The following is a 15,962-nucleotide window of genomic DNA, read 5'->3' on the forward strand; positions in this document are numbered from 1 at the left end:
GCAATAGTTGGCACTGTAAGCATCATAATTTAATAGTGGTCAACTACAAATGACAAATGAATCATTCAACAATGCCTAAGGTGTACATTTGACATTAAACAAGCTGTACTACTCAGTGTGCATGAGCATACAGGTGTGATGCTGTAAGTTACGTAAGCCCATCCACCACTGCAAGGTCATATCACTATGAATGGCAAAATTCGGTTTTTTTGTCCTGAGGCCAAAAGCCCCATAAAAAGTATCAATCATATTGGTTTTTAATTGTCCTGAGTCCAAAAATTTCATAAAAAGCATCAGTCAAAATCAATCAAATTAGAGTATTAATTTCCATGTAACTGGCGCAAAACATGTTCAATATGCTGTCCACCATTTTTTGCGACAAGTTGAAATTGAGAAACAGCATGTTCCACAACTGGCTGAAGTGTTTCTGGTGTCATGTTCAGAATGTGTTGTGCAATACATATCTTTAGTGCAGCTAAGTTTGCAATTGTAACACTGAATTGTAACACGATCAGGTGATCGGGATGGCAAGGCTATAGGGAAATGGTGGCTGATAATTCTAGCATTTCCAAAATGGCACTTCAGCAGCTGCTTAACTGGATTTGCAGTGCGCAGTGTGCAGTGCGCAGTGTGCAGTGTGCAGTGTGTGAGCAAGAAATTCTAAAGTAAAGGTCTCTCTTGCTGGCAGGTCAACAGGAAGCAACTTGTGCACATGGGTAATTTTGAATGGATAGCAAAGAAGGATGTTTCATAGGATTTTATGCACCTTGCTCATGGGTATGTCCAATGTTCAGGCAATCCTCCATGCACTACATGTTTGCACACCACCACTTGTCTCCTCCTGCATTGCTGTGGCCATTGCTTCCACTGAGGTCAAATTAATTCATTTTCTCCCTCTACCAGGTTGCCTGCCTTTTCAAATTTCTGAATCATTTTCTCCAGACCAATGGCAGTCATTGGACCAACGCCTGTTTACAAACCCTTCAGTGTTGGTACTTCTGCAGAGCAATATGTGCACAGTCATCATTCCTGCAATACTGCTGTACAAGCAGAGGGCAATCCTGCATTGAGACAGTCATGGTGAACATCGCAGATGTGAAAAGCTGTGTACCCAGTATGGGTATTCCAACTTCAATGGGTCATGTGCATGACAGATGTTTTCATTTATGTATTCTGACACATACAGCACCATTTATTGATCAACTTTGACACTATTTTTTTTCTTCTGCCATACGTTTTCTGCCTTCTCTGATGATATTCCATTGCAATTTGACATCATTCTGACAAGTGGTGTTATTTCTACAGTGTGTTGGAAGTTTAAATTTAATTACAATCATGCTGTATATCAATGACTTGCCCCTCTATATTTTTGAAGATGCAAAGATAGTACTTTTTGCTGATGATGCAAGTGTAGTAATCATATCTAATAAACAAAAATTAGCTGAGGAGATTGTAATTTATTTTTTTTTTTCAGAAAATTATCCAGTGATACTCTGCAAATTGGCTCTAATTAAATTTTGAGAGAATACAGTATATGCTATTCTGTATAGTAAATAGCTTAACACCATTGATAAATATAGGTTTTTAACAGATATCTGTTGCTAAGGCAGAATATTAAAAATTTCTGTGTGTGTGCACTGAGAAGAAGGTGAATTGGAAGAAACACACTGATGATCTGGCTGAAATGGTTAGGTTCAGCTACTTATGTTATTAGGGTTATTGCAAATTTTGGTCATAAAAATATCAGTAGATTAGTCTACTATGCCTGTTTTCATTCACTGCTTTCATATGCCATCATATTTTGGGGTAATTCACCATTAAGAGAAAAAGTATTCATTGCACAAAACATGTCATCAGAATAAGAGTAGAGCCCACCCAAGATCACCTGCCAGACATTTATTTAAGGAACTCAGGATATTCACAGTAACTTTACAATACGTATATTCAGATATGAAATTGGTTATTAATAGGCCTTCCCAATTCAAAAATAATAGCAAAGTGCAAAGGTACAACACTAGAAGAAAGTATGTTCTTCACTGTTATGCTGCCACAAAAGTCTTTGATCATTTGCCAAATAGCATTCAAAGTCTGACAGATAGTCAACCACTAGTTAAAAACAAATTAAAAGAATTTTTGAATGACAACTTCATCTATTCAGTAGAAGATTTTTAGATATGAAGTAGTAACAGTATATATGTAAAGGAAACTTATGTTAAACTGACATGTTCCACATCATCACGAAGTGTCATATTCATGATCTGTTTAACAAGTATTAATATCAAGTCTTCTAATCGTTTACAAACTTATTGATGGCATATGTGTGTGTGTACAAAGTTACATTGAGAGCTAACCATCTTAGTCAGATGTCTTCTTGGTGTTTGACTTTTTTTGTCAGGCAGTGTATGTTAATTACAGAAAGTCTGGTATCAGTTTTGGTTTTTCAATTGGAACTATAGTAATTTCTGTTGATAGTGTCATAGTTCTAAAACAGGCAAATTCAACGGGCTTTCACTCTTCAAAATTCAATTACTAGTTTCAGACTAATTACAATATTTAGTATTTAGGATTTATCTTTTCTGAACAAGAGTCTGATTGCTGTTGTATGTGGAAGTATGTGACTTGACATCAAAATGTGGAAATACGTAATGAGAAAACAAAGTGTTTCACTATTGTGATACAGGTGCAAAAGGGGCAGATGGAAAATGTAGATCTCATTCTGTCTGTGTCATCTACACTCCTGGAAATGGAAAAAAGAACACATTGACACCGGTGTGTCAGACCCACCATACTTGCACCGGACACTGCGAGAGGGCTGTACAAGCAATGATCACACGCACGGCACAGCGGACACACCAGGAACCGCGGTGTTGGCCGTCGAATGGCGCTAGCTGCGCAGCATTTGTGCACCGCCGCCGTCAGTGTCAGCCAGTTTGCCGTGGCATACGGAGCTCCATCGCAGTCTTTAACACTGGTAGCATGCCGCGACAGCGTGGACGTGAACCGTATGTGCAGTTGACGGACTTTGAGCGAGGGCGTATAGTGGGCATGCGGGAGGCCGGGTGGACGTACCGCCGAATTGCTCAACACGTGGGGCGTGAGGTCTCCACAGTACATCGATGTTGTCGCCAGTGGTCGGCGGAAGGTGCACGTGCCCGTCGACCTGGGACCGGACCGCAGCGATGCACGGATGCACGCCAAGACCGTAGGATCCTACGCAGTGCCGTAGGGGACCGCACCGCCACTTCCCAGCAAATTAGGGCCACTGTTGCTCCTGGGGTATTGGCGAGGACCATTCGCAACCGTCTCCATGAAGCTGGGCTACGGTCCCGCACACCGTTAGGCCGTCTTCCGCTCACGCCCCAACATCGTGCAGCCCGCCTCCAGTGGTGTCGCGACAGGCGTGAATGGAGGGACGAATGGAGACGTGTAGTCTTCAGCGATGAGAGTCGCTTCTGCCTTGGTGCCAATGATGGTCGTATGCGTGTTTGGCGCCGTGCAGGTGAGCGCCACAATCAGGACTGCATACGACCGAGGCACACAGGGCCAACACCCGGCATCATGGTGTGGGGAGCGATCTCCTACACTGGCCGTACACCACTGGTGATCGTCGAGGGGACACTGAATAGTGCACGGTACATCCAAACCGTCATCGAACCCATCGTTCTATCATTCCTAGACCGGCAAGGGAACTTGCTGTTCCAACAGGACAATGCACGTCCGCATGTATCCCGTGCCACCCAACGTGCTCTAGAAGGTGTAAGTCAACTACCCTGGCCAGCAAGATCTCCGGATCTGTCCCCCATTGAGCATGTTTGGGAGTGGATGAAGCGTCGTCTCACGCGGTCTGCACGTCCTGCACGAACGCTGGTCCAACTGAGGCGCCAGGTGGAAATGGCATGGCAAGCCGTTCCACAGGACTACATCCAGCATCTCTACGATCGTCTCCATGGGAGAATAGCAGCCTGCATTGCTGCGAAAGGTGGATATACACTGTACTAGTGCCGACATTGTGCATGCTCTGTTGCCTGTGTCTATGTGCCTGTGGTTCTGTCAGTGTGATCATGTGATGTATCTGACCCCAGGAATGTGTCAATAAAGTTTCCCCTTCCTGGGACAATGAATTCACGGTGTTCTTATTTCAATTTCCAGGAGTGTATTATAGATAACAGCTCCCATGTTTGAAGTTCTTACATCTTTACATGACAAGAGATGCCAAAATAATTCACTGATAGGCTGCTAGGACCATAACAGGTAAATGTTGCCACAGTGGTGATGTAACAGAGATGTTTACTCATCTATAATGGGAGTCACTTGACAAAAGATGCAGTGTTGTCATGAAACCTGTTAGGTAAATTTTAAGAACTGGTACTGAAGAGAGATTACACTATAAATTGTGGTCTGTCAATGTATATCTTGCCTAGTGACAATAATAACAGATAATGCCACATATTGAGGTATACAGAAAGGCATTTTCCTCTTGTTCCATACACAAATGGAATTAGACAGTGAGTGTCTAATAGTGATGAATAATTCACTCCACTGGCTTGAGGAGTGAATATATAGATTTAATATTTTATAGAAAAAAGTGTTTGATATGGTCATTCTGAAAGTCTTAAGGATGCTATGCAAATTTCTACTTTCATAGAAGTTTTCCTTTACACATTTTCAAAGCACTCTCCCTAAAGTTTTACATACTGATGGATTCTCTCAGATAACTTAATGAAAAGTCCACAATATGCTTTCATGATGAGTTGTTTAAGAACATTTTACATGCTAGAACAGTCAGAAAGAGAAAAATATCACATAGGACCTAATGGAGATTGTGAGATTGGCTTACTTCCATGTCCATTGTGTTTCACTATGAAATTCCTCAACAGGTGTCCGAGTTTTGGCTGTTCATAAAAAATGTGCACTGCTGCAGTGGAACAAGGTTCTGTACTAGCCTGGACACTCTGAAAAATCTCAGTAATGCAAACTTCATCATGACTGTCTGTGGATGACCTGTCTTGCTCTTCTGTGTTTGTGGTTGTTTTCAAACTGTTTGGCTTAGCCCAACTGCAGGTAAGATAGGATGCCATAGACTAGAGTTTTACAAATATCAATCTTCTTCTTCTTCTGCCAATACATTAATGGATGTTGACGACTACATGATGCATCTTTATTATATGAACCACAGTATGAAGTAGTTGATCTGCACTTTGTAATTCTGCTCAATGCTTTATGTTATCTAATTAAGAATTGTTTTCTTTAGCCTCATTCTTCCCTTCTGTTATCAACTTCAGAAACATGTATTTGATGTCCTGCAAGATATGTCCTAGGTATGCAGTTTTTTTTCTTCTAAACATTGTTTACATTTTTTGCTGTTTGTATGTTCTTCACAATACTTCATTGTTAGATATTCTTGCTGTTCATGTTATTTTAAGCATTCTGTAGTAAATCCACAATTCAAAGGGCTTGATATTGCTTACTGTTGTCACATTCAGTGTCTATGCTTCAGAACCATATAGAAGTACAGACCAAATATAGCATCTTATAAATTGAACTCTTTGATTTAGATCTAGGTCTATACTTGTGAGAATTTTCTTAATTTTATGAAGGCATTACAAGTGTTCTCCATGTGATATTTCATCTCCATGTCTGGTCTCCAATCTTTTACAGAGCCATGTTCCAACAGACTTAAACCTAACTATTCTTTGTATTAAGGAGCATTGGATTGTAGATTTGCATTTGTATAGAAGTCAGGCTGTTGCATGACAATAATAAAATGTGTTTTTTGGTATTAATATTGAGACTTACAATACTGCTGTAACCTCCTACTATGTTGGTGAGTTGTTGAAGTTCATCTAAATTACCAGCAGTCATTGGTGTATCATCAGCATAGCAAATGTTGTTGGAGAAAAACTCCATTAACCTTTATACCTTTTTCTGTGTCACTAGGGACTTCCTGAAAAATACTCTCTGAGTACAAACTGAATAATAGGGTGACAGAATGCATCTTTGTTGAACCTCTTCACAGGTATTACCTAAGTTCATGAACTCATTATCAAACTTAACCTGCTCTGTCTGATGCTGATACAAGTTCTCTATACAGTGGATGTCTTTCTGATCTATATCTATTCGTTTAAGAATTTTCATAACTTTATGGTGTTGCCTCCATCAAAGGCTTATTCAAATCAATAAAAAAGGCACACATTTTCGTCCTGATCATAGCAGTTTTGGGCTAGAACTTGTAGTGCGACTATTACTTTCCTTGTACCTAAACCTTCTCTAAACCCAATCTATGTCTCCTCAATGAATTTCTTACATTTTTCAAATAACTTTTGATGGATGATTTTTCAGAAATATTTTCAAAGAATGGCTCACAAGACTAATGAGTCTATGATCTTTACATTTTCTTGCATTCTTCATTTTTGATGAGGGAACTAATAATAGCCTCTAGGCAGGGTAATGAGCTGTATCATAAATTTTGTTAAAAATTTTGTGTAAGGCTCTGATAACCTCTTTGTCAAGTTTTCAAATCAATAAAAAAGGCCTACATTTTTATCCTTATGATAGCAGTTTTGGGCTAGAACTTGTAGTGTGACTGATACTTTCCTTGTACCTAAACCTTCTCTAAACCCAATCTGTGTCTCCCCAATGAATTTTTCACATTTTTCAAATAATCTTTGATGGATGATTAACGAGTTTCATTGGAATTTCTTTAGATTCTATTGCTATATTTGTTCTAAATTTTCTATGACTTCCTCAGTTTCTTTTTTCATAACTGGAAGTTGTAACATGGCACAATGGGACCATGCATTCTGTTGTGTCTAGACAAGACACAATGAGAGGAAGCCGAAAGGCACGTGCTTAAACTCACACAGGCTGGCGTGAGGTCTGAAACAGGATACGTAATGAATGCTATAAATAAAAGTACATAGCTGCTGGAATACTTAACTTTAATCCACAATTGGTGAACATTGGTCTTGTTGATACAGTATTATCATCTCAATATAACTTGGTGATGGCGCCTTGCTAGGTCGTAGCAATTGACTTAGCTGAAGGCTATGCTAACTATCGTCTCGGCAAATGAGAGCGTATTTGTCAGTGTGGCGTCACCAGCAAAGTCAGCTGTACAACTGGGGCGAGTGCTAGTACGTCTCTCTAGACCTGCCGTGTGGTGGCGCTCGGTCTGCGATCACTGACAGTGGCGACAAGCGGGTCCGACGTATACTACCGGACCGCGGCCGATTTAAAAGCTACCACCTAGCAAGTGTGGTGTCTGGCGGTGACACCACACATTCTATATCTACTGATTCTGGAATACTTAATAGTGGAATACTTCTCACTGCAATGATCAATACTAATGTTGCATATTATACTAATTTACTGTGAACACCAAATCGTTGTTTGTGTTTGTAACTGTTACTGAATTGACTGTAATTAGCTTGATATGTTACATTTAGATAATTTTGTACCATAAAGGCAATTTAATTATGAAATTAATTGATTACAAAAAATCTAGAAACTTCAAAGTACATTTATTTCTAGACTCAACGCTCCACAGTTTTGCTTTGTCACAGTTATTTGTTCTATGAGAAGCATTTAATACAAGAATATTTAAAGTAAGTTACCATCCTTTGACTCACCATATATTCCTAATATTTTCTTTACTAATAAACTTAATTTTATGTAGTTTTTGGTGTTTCATTCACATAACAAACATGATAGCAACTTAAAAATATTGTTTATCTCATTCTGCAATTTTCAGCATGAGTGACATGTATAAATTCATAAAATTTTAATTTTACTTTTACAAAAATTCTTATATAACAACACTAAATTCATGCAATGACCATGAAGAACAAAGAGATTAGGATAAGTATGAAGACATAGAGACAGTCATTTTTCCCTTGCTCTATTTGTGAGTGCAACAGGAAAAAAAAAAGATTGATAGTGATACAGGGTACCCTCCACCATGCACCATACAGTGGCTTGCGGAGTATATATGTAGCTGTAGATGCCAATTGTGATTGTGACTGTTAAATTATTATACAGGGTGAGGCAGCTAAGTCAAAACACCCCTGGTCTCTCCCCAACCATAATAGATACAAAGATGCTGTTTGGACAGTGAATTGTAGGGACAGGGGCTACTTTAATATATCACATTTCATGTTTGTGCTATATTTCATTACAGAGATATGAGGCCATCTTTGGTTTTTTAAAATGGAACCCTCTGTTGAATTTTAGCATAACATGATGGGCTTCAGTTTGAAATATGTGTACATCATAATATTTTGGTGAATAGTTTTTGAGACACAGATATGTTCTTGGATCGTGTTCATCCTTCGTAGCGGCGTTGTCCAATGCGACTTTTCCTGTTGTGTAGAGTACATGGCAGACATCGTGAGTCCGTTCTTACACAAACACACTCATATACTCGACAATAGTAATACGTACTGTGATATTTTGCGCAAAAATTAACTGATGATGTCACGCAAATATTATTGAGTTATTTGACAACTGTGATACCAAAATAGTAGACAACATACAGTATTAAAATACTACAAAATGTTAATACATTTTAAGTAACAGAAATACAAATGTAAATGAGGAGGCCCTTATTGATCACAATTATTTCATACGTATTTGTTTTTTGTTTGACAATATCTACTATTGATCACAATACAAAGTAAATACACATGAAGATGCAAAATACGTACTGTACATGATGCAAGACTTTACTGAAGCATGTGCTCAAAATGCTTCCCCTCTGCTGTAATGCACATTTGTGGTCACCGTTCAAATGATTTGTGAATGGCTGCGAGGGTGTCATGTGAGATATCAGCTCATGCTTCGATGATATGTTGCTTCATATTGTCTGTCATAGGTGGTATTTGAGCATTCACTTTATGTTTGATTGCTCCCCACAGAAAAAAATCAAGAGGGGTCAAATCAGGAGACCGGGCTGGCCGCTTCACTTCAGCACGTCGTCCTATCCAACAATCCGGGAACTTTTCATTTAACAGTGCTGTAGCCATACGGGAAGAGTGGGAAGGACAGCCATCATGTTGGAACCACATGCACTGACACGTAATTAGTGGTACTTCTACCAGCAAAATGGGCAGAACATTTTGGAGGAGTTGTGCATAGTTATTGCCATTTAGTATACCTGGAATGACGTACAGCCCCACAATGACATTTCCGACAATGCTGCACCACATGTTAACACTCCACGGTTGCTGATGCTGTACCTGTCGAAGCCAATGAGAGTTCTCTATTGACCAGTGATGCATATTATGCAAATTCACATTAGCGTGGTTGGTGAAAGTCGCTTCATCAGTAAATAGCACCCATCGAAAAAACATTGGATCATCTTGTAGGTGCTGCAGAGTAAACTGGCAGAATTCCTGGCGCCATTTGAAATCCACACCAGAGAGTGCTTGATACAATGAGAGGTGAAACTGGTGAAATCTATGCTGGTGCAATATGCATAGAACACTTCTCTTACTTATAACACATTCCGAGGCAATAACTCATGACAAAACAGTAGGGTCATTATGGTCAATATGCACCAACACTAGAATGCCCTCTTCATGTACCTTGCCAGTTGCCTTCTCCTCTGTATGGTGTTCCATGATCCTGATTCAAGTAGTTTCTTGCAAATACGTGCAAGAAGCTGGCGCATAGGAAGCTCATGATCAGGATACAGCTCTCCATACCGCTTTATTGCTCTAACATTTCTTCTGCTTTCACTATGCACTATAAGCATATCTAACTTTTCTTCATTGGTGTATATGTCTGCTCCAAGAAACTGTGATGGAAATGAGATGTCTCATTGCCCCAGAAGCACATTTATACCCTTCTCTGCAGCTACCTCATGGGTCACCTTGCGGCGTTATCAAGAAGCCGGAAACCAACACCTTCCCTGTTATATTCCTCAGTGGTCGACAGGAAAGGTCACATTGGACAACGCCACTTTGAAGGATGAACACAATACAAGAACATATCTGTGTCTCAAAAACTATTTGTCTAAATATTATGATACACACATATTTGAAACTGTCTTTTTAAGCCCATCATGTTATGCTAAAATTTAACATAGGGTTCCATTTAAAAAGAAAACAACAAAGATGGCTTCATATCTCTGAAATAAAAAATAGCACAAACATGAAATGTGATGTATTTAAGTAGCCCCTGTCCCTGTAATTCACTTTTCAAACAGCATCTTTGTATCTATTATGGTTGGGGAGATACGAGGTGTGTTATGACTTAGCTGCCTCACCCTGTGTAAGCTACAAGGCAGAATCCATGTTGCCTCAGTCTTGTCCCAGTTTTTGTAAGTCATTCTTGTCCCAGTTTTTTACCAGTTGAATTCTTGAATATATTGGATGATTTCTGTCAGATGTGTTGAGCTGTTTATTACGTATTTAGTCAGATTACAAAGACAAAAGTTTTGAGATGCTTGGATGAAGAACTGCAGGCAACAAATTTTGTTAAACAACTAACTGATTTTGGAATAACTGATGTACACTCAGTGTTCAAGATCAACTGCAGCCTTGAAGTTAAGGAAACATGACAAGTTCACATTTCAACCAGTGGTCAGAACTGGGATCCATCTGAAAATATTAAAACTGGCATTTTAACAAATTTTTAATTTCAGAGCTGCATCCATCATAATAACTTTGTTCTATTGTGGCAAGGTCAAAGGAAGCAGTTACGGATGTAAAATGCTACATTACTAGCTGAGGAAACAAATCCACGAAGGACAAGGAAAGAAACAAAGTTTGTAACTGAATTTAACCTGGACCTCATCATCACAGAGAACAAAAGTTAAGTACTCTGTTTTACACATATTGTTCTTATACCTTGGTACTGACTGTAGAGTTTAGCTCATGTGAAATTTCTTTTCCTTTTTCTCTTTCATTTTATGTTGTTCAAAACTGAAAATCAATCAAGCACCAATTCTGGACAGTGAAATAGTAAATAATGTAGAATTTGATTAAAGATTCAGTGGGAATGTGAGTAATATCTGTAGTCCATCTCTAGGATGCAATAACTGTAGTCTGAAAAGTTTATGAAATTCACAAATGAAAAATTTGGGAAACAGACTTGTGGACAAGGATCTTCTATAGATTGAGTGGGTACACCTCTATTCCAATCTTGCTTCCAATCCTGCACCCTGTGGATAAGACCCTTATGGTGAGCCCAGGTGCAAGTCTGTCCCATGAACCCATGCACTGCCTCCTACTGCAGTCAAGTTGCAGGCATTTCCTACCCATTAAAAGGCATGGCTATGTGTGAAAGCAGGCATGTTATATATCAGCTATGCTGTAATTACTGCACAGCATTCTGTTTGGGCATAGTGATAAACAACCATCTACTCATGTGAACGGTCACTGCTAACCTGCGGCAAGCTACAAACTTCACCATCAAGTTGCTGAACATACACACCACAACAGAAATTATTTCAGAAGCTGTTTCATTATGTGGGCCATTTACCTTCCTCTCATTTTCTCTCCTCCCTCCCTCGCTCCCACCCTCCCCCTTCTCCCTCTATCTCTTATTTCTGTACCCTCTGAACTCCTTTCAGCTTGCTATGCAGCCACTGAGTCATCTGTAGAAAGACCTGCCTTGCCTTATCTTGCTGCTGCCTCCGTGTCTTGTATATTCTTCTCCACCCCTGACCACCTCCATTAGCCCAAGCAACTGCTTTCAGTAATTGATAATCAATAATTAGTCTCATCATGACTGGGGGAATGTGCATTTGGGTGACTGTGTAGCTGTGTGTGGGAATGTATGTACTGTTACTAGAAAAACCACAAGTGCTCAAAAGCTAGTGTGAATACTGTTTTCTGTTACATGTTTCTATGCTTCACACAATAGTCAGCTATAAGTGAGTGGTTGCCTTTCCCATATTTTGTGTGTTGTTCCATCCAGGAAGAACTGCTTAATAAGTACTGTTGTATTAGTAAATAGTGTGATGATAAACTGCTGGAATGGAATATAGATAAAATGGCAGGAAACTTTTACTCTTTCTCACAATGAGAGAGTGTAATGAAAATATATTAGAAGCTTGATTGAATTTTCACTTCATCTACATCTACATCTACATGATTACTCTGCAATTCACATTTAAGTGCTTGGCAGAGGGTTCATCGAACCACAATCATACTATCTCTCTATCATTCCACTCCTGAACAGCACATGCGAAAAACAAACACCTAAACCTTTCTGTTTATTGAAAGGAGTATTTTCAGTGATTAAAGCTTTGTGGGCAGAGGACAAAAACAGACACAAGTTAAAAACAGTAAAAGCTGTGACAGTAATAAAAACTTCATTCGTTAGTCTCCCTTGTATGAGCTTACATAATAAAAATAATCATCTAAAGCAAATACACATGTCTGCAAGATGGCATCAGCAGGAAAAATACAGTGACACTTTGCTCTCATTAAAAAAGCAAGAAATAAACATTTCTTTGTGGAGAGAATGTGAATAGTAAGTATTGAAAGGTGTTTTGTGTGTCACGTGTAACTACTGGCTACACAAAAAGTGCATGAAAGTAAACCTAAAATTCATCAATGATGATTTTGTGTCGACATGCTATGGCTGTTTAAATGATGAAATGGCTCATCTTGTAAGTGTAGGGAATTCAGAAAACAAGAAATAACACTGAGGCATTAAAATCAAAAATATTGACTATAACAAAAGAAAATGATAGATTAATATGAGAAAAGCAGTCCTGTGTGTGTGTGTGTGTGTGTGTGTGTGTGTGTGTGTGTGTGTGTGTGTGTGTGCAAAATCCATCAAACAGAAAAACAACATGACCACAAAAATATGAATGCATGTACAAACTTCAAAAACAGCAACACGTCCAGTGTTTCCAATGATGATTTAATGAAAAACTCAACAAGCCAAACATCTGTAGATAAATATAAATGGAAGATGGTGACATACAGTAAAAGACAAGACAAGACCACAACTATGCAAGGGAGTGAAAATTGGTTTCTAATAACTGGTGACTCATTGCTGAAAAATATCACTGTTTCCAACTGCAAAATTGATGGGCAACTGAGAATTACAATGCAACAAACATTTTAAAAAGATGGTAAATGAAAAACAAGCAGCTACAAGACTGGTTTCAGAAAACAAACATAGTAAGAGAGGTGTCTGTATACTCGATGGAATAACAAAATAAGAAACGGAGTCATTTGGCAGAAAGTGTCTATGCATGATCCTGGCTGATACTTATTGGTATCAGAAAAGAAGTTCAGTGAGTCTCCAAAATAAATTGCGTCATCAAAAAACAATGTGATAATCTTCAAGGTTTTCATAGTCCCAAACTAGTTTCTATGTGAAAACTCCTAGGAAAGGATGGCATGCCTTTAAAAAGACTGAGGTCTCCAACTCAAACGCCCAGCAGAATTTTTACAAATGTCTTCTTAATCAAGGAAGCAAGGAAAACTAATATGGCCTGATGGGAGTGGAAAAGCAAATACCCTTGGTGAAATGGCAAAATTATAAGCACCACACAAAAAGGAGGCACTACAGAATATGGCTCACAAAATGTAAGGCAGTAAAAGAAAAATTATATAAAACTACTGCATCAGAATATTTAATACAGTGATAACAAGAAAATAGAACCAGATATACTATGCATTAGTGAATATGGGCTAACTGAAAGTCAAGTAAATAACCTGACAATAAAGAACTCTATCTTATCCAGTTATTCCTGTAGATCTGGCATAAAGGTGGTGGATTGTTTATGTATATTAAAACAGGAAATCTACTGCAGCCTATAAACAGTAAAGGTGTAAGATTACATATAGCTGAAGAATAAGACTTTGAAATTACTGGTATAGTGACAGATGACTTTACATTGTATTGTGTGTACAGATCACAAGTGGCAAGATTAACATCTTTCTGAAAAAAAAAAAAAAAAAAAAAAAAAACCATTTCAAACTTGCTAGTAGTGAATGTAAAGGGAAATATTGATATGTGTGAAGACTTCATGATAAGAATTGTTATTACAGATTAACATGGAGACAACATTATCTGCTCCAAGAAGAGCAACTTCTCAAAGTCAGACTCTTATTGACAACATCATTGCTAATATCAGTAGGTGTAACTATGAGTCACATGTAGTCAATTCTTATACTACGTCATTAAATGACGTAGTATCCGAACAAAAATAAACAACCAAACAAATCAGGATCATCAATGAGCAAAATAGTTTCATCTTTAGAAGAGTGTAAGGGTTGTTTGGGGGAAGAGACCAAACAGTGAGGTCATCGGTCTCATCGGATTAGGTAAGGATGGGGAAGGAAGTCGGCCATGCCCTTTCAAAGGAATCATCCCAGCATTTGCCTGGAGCAATTTAGGGAGATCACGGAAAACCTAAATCAGGATGGCCGGACGCGGGATTGAACCATCGTCCTCCCGAATGCGAGTCCAGTGTGCTACCACTGCGCCACCTCGCTCGCTTTTAGAAGAATATTAAGTGGAGAAACCTGTACTGAAACCCTACAACTGTAGAATGTAAATGAAAAGTATGAAGTATTTATTATAACAGTTAAAAGTAGTCTTAATGTAACATTCCCTGAAGTAAAGAGACAAGAAAAACCATCTCCTTGAAGCCAATAACATAAGATGAAGTGAAGGATGCCATACAGAAAGTGAAGTCCAAGAAATCAACTGGAGATGTTGAAATATCAGATCAAATAATAAAGCTGATAAATGAACAAATAATCACATCATTATTGGACAAAGCAAACTGTTCATTCAGAGATGAAAATTTTCCAAACAAGCCAAAGGTAAGCAAAGTAATGCCAGTGCACAAGAAATGGGATAAGAATAATCCCAACAACTATAGGCCAGTTTCACTTGTATCAGGTTTCTCAGAAATTCTGGAAAAGCTTATGTATAATACTTTAGTTGATTAACTGAAGGTAATTTTCTTGTGCTGTCACAGGATTATTTCAGAAAGGGTATATCTACAGAATCAGCAACTGGCAGTGTGGCATATTACATTATACAGTACTTAGATGAGGAAAAAAAATCGCATTGGAAATGTTTCTGGATCTGTCCAAAGTGTCAGGACCACTGATCATGAAATACTCATACAAAATTGGAAAACTGTGGCATTTGATGACAAGCAGGAGAGAGGATACTGTTATACTTACGCAACAATAAACAGTACGTATCAACAGGGAATGAACCATGAATTTACTTTTTCTTAAGAATTTACTTTATTTACTAGCGATTCATCAAGAACATTAACACATTTAATCACACTATGTGAGTGTGGAAGTAGTTGCCAGGGCTCACAGCAACCTCTGAAAGACTACACAGGTGCAAATCTGCAACACCAGATCTCTTAATGATACAACTCATCCGGAAACTGAGATTTTCACCAATAGTAAATGCTCAGAAAGTCTAAATTTACATGTCTAGCATTATTGTCTTTTAATCATTCTTTTTCTCTACTCAGTTACATATAGTTTTATTACAGAAAACATGTTAGTTACCATAGAGAAATATTTCAAGCATAAAATTGGGTTTCTGGAAATTTATTGGCCCAATTTCATAACACATGGGGATAAAAGGGTGCACTGAAAAGTTAGCTTACAACATAACTACCCAGTACAAAATGCATATAAAGAATATACTGCTACTGGTTTATCAAAATAACTTCATCATCAAAAGCGTGAAAGTGTTGCTTACAGTTCCTGCCTTTTATGCTGTTATTAAAAATGTAATAGCTCTGTATTTCAACGTTGTGTAAAACTCTTCCTATGCAAGTCTGTAAACAGTCACTATGAACAATGCCACAGGCAGTCAACAGTCAGACATATCTGAGTTCAATAAGTTGCCTGTATTCAGTCAGGGAGAAACTGTCACTCAGACTTCTTTGTACATTGATAACAGAACTTCTTATATGTAAATCATCACTAAAGTATTCTGTGACAATGTGCTTTAACTGA

The 15,962-nt window shown here is 38.4% G+C and overlaps 1 protein-coding gene across 1 annotated transcript in view; it reads right to left on the bottom strand.

Annotated features, from left to right (window-relative positions):
• Positions 1-15,962, bottom strand: part of LOC124606335 (arylsulfatase B-like) — a 335,977-nt gene that overhangs the window by 28,955 nt on the left and 291,060 nt on the right. The gene's annotated exons all lie outside the window — the stretch shown is intronic.

Source organism: Schistocerca americana, chromosome 3, assembly GCF_021461395.2.
Source record: "Schistocerca americana isolate TAMUIC-IGC-003095 chromosome 3, iqSchAmer2.1, whole genome shotgun sequence".
In the NCBI taxonomy this organism is placed as follows: domain Eukaryota; kingdom Metazoa; phylum Arthropoda; class Insecta; order Orthoptera; family Acrididae; genus Schistocerca; species Schistocerca americana.